Here is a 9474-nt window from a genome sequence, read left to right on the forward strand (position 1 = left end):
TGATTGGGGGTGGGTGGCCTGGGGTCTAGCATGGATTGTCTGGGCCGGGATTTGCTCATTCTCCATGGGTGCTGGATCGAGGTGGCCACCCCTGGGGGTAGGGGGCCGGGGCGCCAGCCTGCCTTCGGTGCCCCGGAGGTGGTCCTTTCCTTCTGGGTGGGGTGCCTTGATCCAGCACCCTTGGAGAATGAGCAAATCCCAGCCCAGACAATCCATGCTAGCCCCCAGGCCACCCACCCCCAGGGGGAGGGGAAGAAACCTGCCCCCCCTAAGAAAGAAAAAGCCACCCCCGGCGACGCAGGCCCATCAAGCACCCAGGGAGAGCGAGCCACCTCCAGCCAAACCAATTCAAGCTGATCCCCAGGCTCCACACCCACAAGGAAGGAGAAATATCTTGGTCCCCCACCCAGAAACAATGACCCACCTCTGGGCCACTGAATGCAGGCCAACGCCCCAGCCCTCCACCTTCAGGGGCGACATCCCGATCCAGCACCCATGGAGAATGAGCAAATCCCGGCACAGACAATCCATGATGGACCCCCGGCCCTCCGCCCCCAGGGGGAGGGGGAGAATCCCGGCCCCCCCTCCAGAAAGAAAGAGCCATCCCCATCCAGGCAGGCTGAGCAAGCACCCAGGGAGAGCAAGCCACCCCTCGGCAACCCATCCCAAGCTGATCTCCAGGCTCTACACCCACAATGAAGGGGGAGCATCCCGTTCCCCCACACAGAAAGAATGAGCCATCACTGGGTCAGTGAATCAGGGTCAGCTGATGCCCCCCTCCAGGAGGGGCATCCCTTATCCAGCACCCATGGCGAACGAGCAAATCCTGGCCCATACAATACATGCTGGTCCCCCAGCCTCTCGCCCCCAGGGGGAGAGGGGAAACCCCGGCCCCCCACCCAGAAGGAAAGGGCCACCCCCGGGCCACCGAGGACAGGCTGTCGCCATAGCCCCCCACCCCCAGGGGGGACCGCCTTGATTCAGCACCCATGGAGAATGAGCAAATCCCGGCCCAGACAATCCATGATGGACCCCCGGCCCTCCGCCCCCAGGGGGAGGGGGAGAACCCTGGCCCCCCACCCAGAAGGAAAAAGCCATCCCCGGCTGGGCAGGCTGAGCAAGCACCCAAGGAGAGCGAGTCAAACCAATCCAAGCTGATCCCCAGGCCCACACCCACAAGGAATGAACTATCTCTGGTGGGCCACTGAATGCAGGCTGGTGCCCCAGCCTTCCACCTCCACGGAGGCATCCCGATCCAGCACCAATGGAGAATGAGCCAATCCTGGTCCAGACACCCCATGCTGGCCCTCCAGCCCAGGCGCAGGAGGAGCATCCCAGCCCCCCACCCAAGAAGAATGAGCCACCCTCATGCCGCTGAAGGAAGGCTGGCGCCCCAGCCCCCCACCTCCAGGGGAGAAAGCCCTGATCCAGCACCCATGGAGACTGAGCCAATCCTGGCCCAGACAATACATGCTGTTCCCCCGGCCCCTCGCCCCCAGGGGGAGAAGGGGAATCCCGGCCCCCCACCCAGAAGGAAAGGGCCACCTCCGGGGCACCGAGGGCAGGCTGGCGCCCCGGCCCCCCACCCCAGTGGTGGGCGCCTCGATCCAGCACCCATGGAGAATGAGCAAATCCCGGCTCAGACAATCCATGCTAGCCCCCAAGCCACCCACCCCTAGGGGGAGGGGGAGAAACCTGTCTCCCTAAGAAAGAAAAAGCCACCCCTGGCAAGGCCGGCCGATCAAGCACCGAGGGTGAGCGAGCCACCTCCCGCCAAACCAATTCAAGCTGATCCACAGGCTCCACACCCACAAGGTAGGAGAAACATCTTGGTCCCCCACCCAGAAACAATGACCCACCTCTGGGCCACTGAATGCAGACCAGCACCCCAGCCCTCCACCTTCAGGGGCCACATCCCGATCCAGCACCCATGGAGAATAAGCCAATCCTGACCCAGACAATCCATGCTGAACCCCCGGCCCTCCGCCCCAAGAGGGAGGGGGAGAATCCCGGCCCCCCACCCAGAAAGAAAGAGCCATCCCCATCCAGGCAGGCTGAGCATGGGGTGTCTTGGCCAGGATTGGCTCATTCTCCATTGGTGCTGGATCGGGATGCCTCCGTGGAGGTGGAAGGCTGGGGCACCAGCCTGCATTCAGTGGTCCACCAGAGATAGTTCATTCCTTGTGGGTGTGGGCCTGGGGATCAGCTTGGATTGGTTTGCCCAGGGGTGGTTCGCTCTCCCTGGGTTCTTCTTCAGCCTGCCTGGTCGGCTTGTGTTTTGTGCTGTTTTCCTTCTGCTTTCTGCGTCAGAGCCTGGAGGTGGACGGAGACTTGGGTTCCTCCCATGCACACCTGCAACTAACTGCCAATCAAGCTGCTGGGGAGGACAAAGGGAGCCAGGACCGAACACTCTGCGTGTCCAGTGGTACAGCTCCGCTTGGCTCAATCTCATGTTTTTGCATTTTGACACTCATTTCTAAGTTGGATGTTTTTGCTCCTCATCAGATCCCGCTCCCTGGACCCAGCTCTCCACAACCAGTACTGCTCACCTTGTCTCTGACCCCGCTGCCCAAGATCTACTTCTGGACTACTGCAATCATTCTACCTTCATTCGCACATTTAAAACCTGTAAAATAAACATTGTTAAACTGCTCCCTGAGTTCTGTCTCTTTGGTCTCCCTGTCAGTCATTACAACTGTATGTGTGAAAGGAAGCTTAAACAAAGCATTGAATTTATGTTCTAATGGAAGAATATCAAGATAATAACTTAGGGTCTTAAATTTTAGTTCATTAATCTGAAATACATTTTTTCATTAATCTGCTCGAAATAAATACAGTGGTCCTTTGTTTATCTCAGAGGTTGCAAAGCAGTCAGCTTTATTCTTTTACAATTATATATGTTTTAAGGCTGTAAAACCCCTCACCAAACACTTTCTACACTTTTCTCAGACATTTTCTCACATTTCTCTTGTTTAAACACTCTTATAGTTCAAACCTAGGTAGGTACTTTTGTTGGTGCAGAATGTTTCATCGACATTGTTAATTTTGTTGGGGAGAAAACTTGCAAACATACAGCACTACAGAGTCACACTGCTAGCGAACGAACATTTATATAAATTTGGCAAGTTGAACACATTCTGTACAGTACAGGAGACACAGCACAGAGGAGATGGTCTACAGTCCCTTTGTCAATCAGGACACAGAACACAATGTGAGTTCATACACTGTAAAAAAAAAAAACATGCAAAATTGCACACAAAAAAATCTGCGAAACAGTGACGTGATCCGCGTTATTATGAGGGATAATTGTAAAATGAAATTAAGATATGGAGCTCAACAATGATCGAGTCCAAAAAGCACATTTAAAACACAGATTTTTATTTTTTATTTTATTCAAAAAGTCTACTGGCAGTGTCTTATAAGTAACCGGACCAGAACTCAAGAAGTCTCTTAGATGAAATGTCAAAATGTCTTCTCTCTAAAACTTTTGTCCAGTTGACAAAATTAAATTTTCTTTGTTTTTTTATATTAATTCATCACAAGTTTGATTTTATAAGTACAGTAACAGCAGCCACAATAGTTGCTATTGCAGGCATGGTCTCTAAAAGCAACAAAAGAGAAGATTCCCATGTAGTACTTTAAGACATTTCACCAATCTGATCAAGCCTAATGTCTTCTCAAACCCATTATATCTCAACAAACCAGGGTGGTATTAATTCAGGAGGATAGGGACAAAGTCATATGACCTTTGATCCCACAGAGGTCATAGTCAGGGGCAGAATAAACTTAAGATGGGAGAGAGGCTACAGCTCACAAAAATGCATAGACATTTATAAAGCAGAAATACAGTTGGTACAAATGTGGAATAACATACTAGCCTCACAGCAAGAAGGTCCTGGAGCCACTGGACCAATCACGAGGAAGAAAGTACAAGACTAAAGCAAACCAATAGATTATCATGGCCTAGGTGAGAGCTGTCCCAGATTAATACTGTGAAGAATTGCAATCAAGAGTGTTGCATATCAGTTTGGCTTCTGCAGTGAGACGTTTTGGTCAAATAAAGGCATTTAAACATTTGCAATTTGAATCTTAAGTTGTTCATTCTACAGTTATATTCCCATGTGTCTGATCAGTTTCCATCTTGACACAATATACAAGTCAACAATGCAATATTTGACACATGAATAAAATCAATCTATCATCTTATCTAATCAATACATACAGTGAAAGTGAAAGATAAATAAAATGAGCCATTAAAGCTCCCTGGACAGGAAGTTTTTTTCAGAATGTCCTGTCTCCATTTCTTTCAATTTTATATTTTTTATATGGCTTCCAGACTTTGCCAAAAGTATGATTTTAGCAATTATTTCCCTGCTACCCAAACCAGGAAGGTACAAATGGGAAATTATCTCCCACTCTGAGCTCATGTACATGTGTTTAGCTCGGGTAACCCATGGAATCACCCACGTGTGCACCACTGAATGTGCCTATGGAGCAGTATTCTTCACTGATAAAAACTACACTAGGATTAGAGTTGCAATATAACTTTTCCTCTGCTGGATCCACTGGTGCCAACTGCTTGTCTGCCTTGTCAGGAATGTTCCACAGGAGACAAGCACTTACATTTAAATACAAAGCTGTGGCAAACAAATGTTTTTTTTAATCATAATTATTAGTAAATGTTTTAATAAACCCAACATTTATTAATTTATTTTTTAAAGCAACAGTATCAAAACAGCAAACACAAAATAAATCTCTTTACAGTGCAGCAAAATAAATATTACATCATCATTCATTCATTCATTCATTAGCCTTCACAAAAACAAGGGGACATAAATTTGTATTTGAGAAAAAAAATCTAATTAAACAGTACAGTAATTATAGCATAGTAAAATTTGCAACAAGAGCTGTTATTTTGAATTAAAGTGGTTGAATATTATATGTGTTCAAAAATCAATGTTAATACAATCTTAACCATTAGTTCCCCAAGTACCAAAAGACATTATAATTAAGACGAATAAAGGTATATCTTTAAGCATGAAAAATCCATTATTTTTAGGTCAATGTTAAAATTGGGTATTGAAAAGACACATGCAGCTCATTTTAAAATTGTATTTTCCTCATTTTTGTTTACAATAATATTCCAGTTTGGCAGTAAGAAGAAAAAGGGCCTAGAATTATGCAGGACAATTATATTTGATGACAAGGCACACGGTTTTCAAGGTAACTTCTATGATATATTCATTGCTAAAACATAACTTACTTAGATCACCATGTTACCTTTTGTTGTTTTTAAAAATGCTATATCAGCCAAAAACAACACATCATGTTTAATAATTTTTACAGTCCTTTGTCCCTTTGTTCCCCACGCCAAGTCTCTCCTCCTTTAAAGCGCAATTACATTACAATCTGCATGCATTCCACTAATGAAACTACTGCTTATTGCATCAGGTTTGTCTTGTTTTGTGTCTTGTTTCATTGTCGTGTGGGAGTATGGTTACATGGCCTGACCATTGGGTGGGATCATACTGCTAACCGGAAGGAGGGTTCAAATCGTGTCCAGGTGAGATCACAAAATGAATGAAACATGCACGGATGACACCTAAAACCTCATGTTTTTGATGAGGGAATGCTATAACATGGTAGAAAGCTTCATAAAGTAGATTTTGCTTAATACCCTTCTTTAAACAATGTATTAAATCATGTAAGAGACTATAATAAATTGCTGAAATTTGAACATTCGTAACAACATTCCTATGAGTAAAAACGTCCAGTGTTGATTCAAAAGAACTGGTGGAAAACAAAAAAATATTGTGCACACAACTTAGTTTCCAGGAATTATTTCAGCATAAACTGACAACAACAACATCTTGCAAGAAGGAAGGAAGGTTTTCAAAATAAAACCCTGGCATTATATATATGTTTATGTAGAGGAAGTTACAAACATGTCAAAGTAAAAAAGGCATAGTCTACATCCCACATTTTTGTTGGGCTTAATACGTTCAGTCTACCAGCATCTTCTACCAACACCGTTCCAGGAGTTTGGTATAATTTCGTCCTGTGTGGTGAAATGCAATTCCCTTACAGGATAATACTCGCCTGTGCTGTCCACTGGCTGGTCTGCTTGGTCAAATGTGACTGAAGAGGTCTTTAAGAGTTATTTTAAAATGAGTGTGGCCTCTGACCCATCCTTCTTCTTCAGGTAAAGTCCATACGTGAGGTGGTCCTCTCTCCGTAAGAAGGCGTAGAAGTAGTCTGACACCAGGAAAATCTACAAAATGAATAATATAAATAGACAATATTTTATATTACAGTGAATACAGGGGTAACAATGTCTGCCAAAAGACCGCCATGAGATAAAAATCTCATTAAAACATTGTAAATGCTTTCAGTGATAAGAAACCAAGGCACCCTGAGGAAACCTATGCAGGGACAGGGAGACCATGCCCCCCACCCACCGTCTGGGAATGAGAACTTCTGCTCTGAGGCAAGAGCACCAATCGCTGTACCAGGTGTATGAAATAAAACTGCTCAATCCAATTAAAAAATATATACATTTTTACATTAGTTTTGGTGTATAGAATACTGTGCAATTCTTGGGTCGAAATGATCATATTGAAACAATCCAAGGATTGAATGTACTTCACCCTCAACAGAATGAATACTAACACAAATATTATTGACAGCTAAAAAAAACAAAACAAAAAAACAAAAAAAAACATGCAAACATACTTTGACTACTTCTAATTTGCGCTAAACTCAGAATCCACAGAAACATAAGCTAAAACATCTGTGGGTCTGAAGTCAGAATATATGTCCACAAAAACACACAGTGGATCAAGTCCTGCTCAGAGCGGAGCACTGGTATTTGCCTTAAGCAGCCTCACTTCTGTCAGTCCAGCCCAAGGCAGTTGTGGCTACAGAAGCAGCTTACTACCATGCAGTACACTTTCAATATCTTGAAAGGTGATTTACATTCTGATTTACTTATGCTTCACCTGAGCCACATTGAACAGTAGTGTAATGGCGTAGTAAAAGTTGGAGTTGGCACTGCCAGAGTAGATCCACAGATGCCACAGCACAGGGAACAGAGCAGAGCAGGCGATCAGCACACATGTGACCAGGAAGATGTTTCTCAGGACTGAGGAGAGACAGAGTACATTTGATTACAAAGCACAATAATTCAGAATCAATGTTTCCATCTCAAACAGTTTAAATATTATTCTGATGCTCTTTGGAATATTCAATATAAAAGAAAAATGTGAAAACAGGTCAAAATAATCAATAAATAAATTAGCAGTATCAAATCGCTTCCCTTAAATGGAGGTTTCAAATTGTAGAATGTGAATTTGGAGGGCAGAATACAATGTTGTAGTGTTGACTAGAGGGGGTATTCTACTTCTACAGGGTATTACCAGTAACGCATAACATATTTGGATCACCATGTTCCCTTTTATTGTTTTGAAAATGCTGTATTTACCAAAAAGGTTTCTTTTGTTTCACTTTTGTTTTTGGTCTCTGTGCCAAGTCCCTCTTTAGAGCGCTTTCATAAAACAATCAGTGTGCATCCCGCTAATAAAACTACTGCACATCACTTCAGGTTTGTCAAGTTGTTATGTACAGTATTCTATCATGCGTGGATGATGTAGACTTTTGGCCTAATGGAATCTCACAGCTAACTGTAAAGAAGTTTCATTAGGAGGCTCAGAAGAGATTGGTAAATTACTGAAAAGCTTCTTAAGATATGTGCCTTTGATGAGGGAACAATATTATCAATATTATTACATAGTTAAAAGCTATATATATATATATATATATATATATATATATATATATATATATATATATATACTACATAATTCCCCCTCTTTAACACAGTAATGAGCTTAGGATCTCTATTATTTTACTTTAATATTTTGTCTTTCCAGAACTCCCTACAACCGCCTCCATCTAAAGGTGAACGTGTGTGATTAATGAATAAACAGCGAGTTATTTTAAACCCTCACATCTGTGTAGGTGGCTCCAGAGTGGGAGGAGGGACAGGTACAGAGCTATGCCTCCCACTGTGGGGTAAGATTTAAAGATGGACATCACGGCCAACTGCATGAACATCAGGAACACTGGGTGCTCCCTGATAAAAACAAACAGATTTCAAATTAGCCAATACAACAATGAGTAAAAACTATAAAACAGTAATAAGAAATCATAATCACTCGTGATTACAACGACAGTAGCTCAGTTGGTAGAGTGTTTGTCCACTGATCTGAAGGTTGGTGCTCTCGACATAAACATCATTGGTTGAGCGGTCAGATCCACTGATCTGGTTGGCGGTGTGATTCTAGCTCACAGAGGGCAAGACACTTAACCCACCTTGCCCTCAGTGTCTGCGTACAGTGTGAATGGGTGAGTGGTAAAGAGTGGTTGTAAAGCGCTTTGAGTGCCTTGAAGGTGGAAAAGCACTATAGAAAAATGTGACCATTTACCATATGATATGGCAATACTAATTAATGCTGCCATATATTTTTTGTGAAATATACCAAAAATAGTCACAGTGACGTAATGACCACGATATTAATGCATCATATTAAGAGAGAAATTTTATTTTTTGTGAGCAAAAGATGAAAATGTTAAAACTGAAACAATAACATAAGTGCAAAGATAAATTAAATACTTATGATATAATCAGCATCAATGGTATAACAAGTATTCTGACATATCTATACAAAGACATTGGATCCTATGGTAGAACAACTATCCCATAGCTGCAAAGTTTCCCTTGAGAAAGACACTTTACCCACTTTAACCACTTCAGCCAGCATTTTCCAACAACACTTTCCACTAGAGATGCTGGGCAACAGTAGCTCAGTTGGTAGAGTGTTTGTCCACCAATTGTTTGTCCACCGATCCACCGATCCAAAGTTTGGTGGTTCAAATTCCGCTCTCAACATAAACGTCATTGGTTGAGTAGGTTGGCGGTGCGATTCTAGATGAATGCTGTTGTTGTGTCCTTGGGCAAGACACTTAACCCACGTCGCCCACCCACGTGTACGCTTGTGTGTGAATGGGTGAGTGGTTCCTTGTTGTAAAGTGCTTCGAGTGCCTTGAAAAGCGCTATAGAAAAATGTGACCATTTACCATTAAACCAGCACTAAACAGGAATTGGCTCAAAAGAGCTCAAAACACTTTATCCATTGCATACTGCCATCTGGTGGTCAACATGAAGTTGTTCTCCATCAACACACCTTCAGCAGACAGATTCTTATCATTTCACTCAAACTATTCAATTCAATTCATTTATTTTTGTAACGCCCAAAATCACAACAACAACAACAACAACAACAACAACAATCACAACAAACTATCTTCACTAAGCTGATGAACTTGTGGTTCTTCTACAAATGACAAACTTTTGCCACTTGTAGAAAAAGAACCACAACTTTTACTTAAGAGTACAGTTACACTATTACATAATAC

General features: G+C 43.4%; 1 pseudogene; it reads right to left on the reverse strand.

The window, feature by feature from the left end:
- Nucleotides 1–6157: 6157 nt before the first annotated feature.
- Nucleotides 6158–9474, reverse strand: part of LOC117375778 (phosphatidylinositol glycan anchor biosynthesis class U protein-like) — a 54650-nt pseudogene continuing 51333 nt past the window's right edge.

The sequence above is a fragment of the Periophthalmus magnuspinnatus genome, chromosome 9 (genome assembly GCF_009829125.3).
Source record: "Periophthalmus magnuspinnatus isolate fPerMag1 chromosome 9, fPerMag1.2.pri, whole genome shotgun sequence".
NCBI classification, from domain to species: Eukaryota; Metazoa; Chordata; class Actinopteri; order Gobiiformes; family Gobiidae; genus Periophthalmus; species Periophthalmus magnuspinnatus.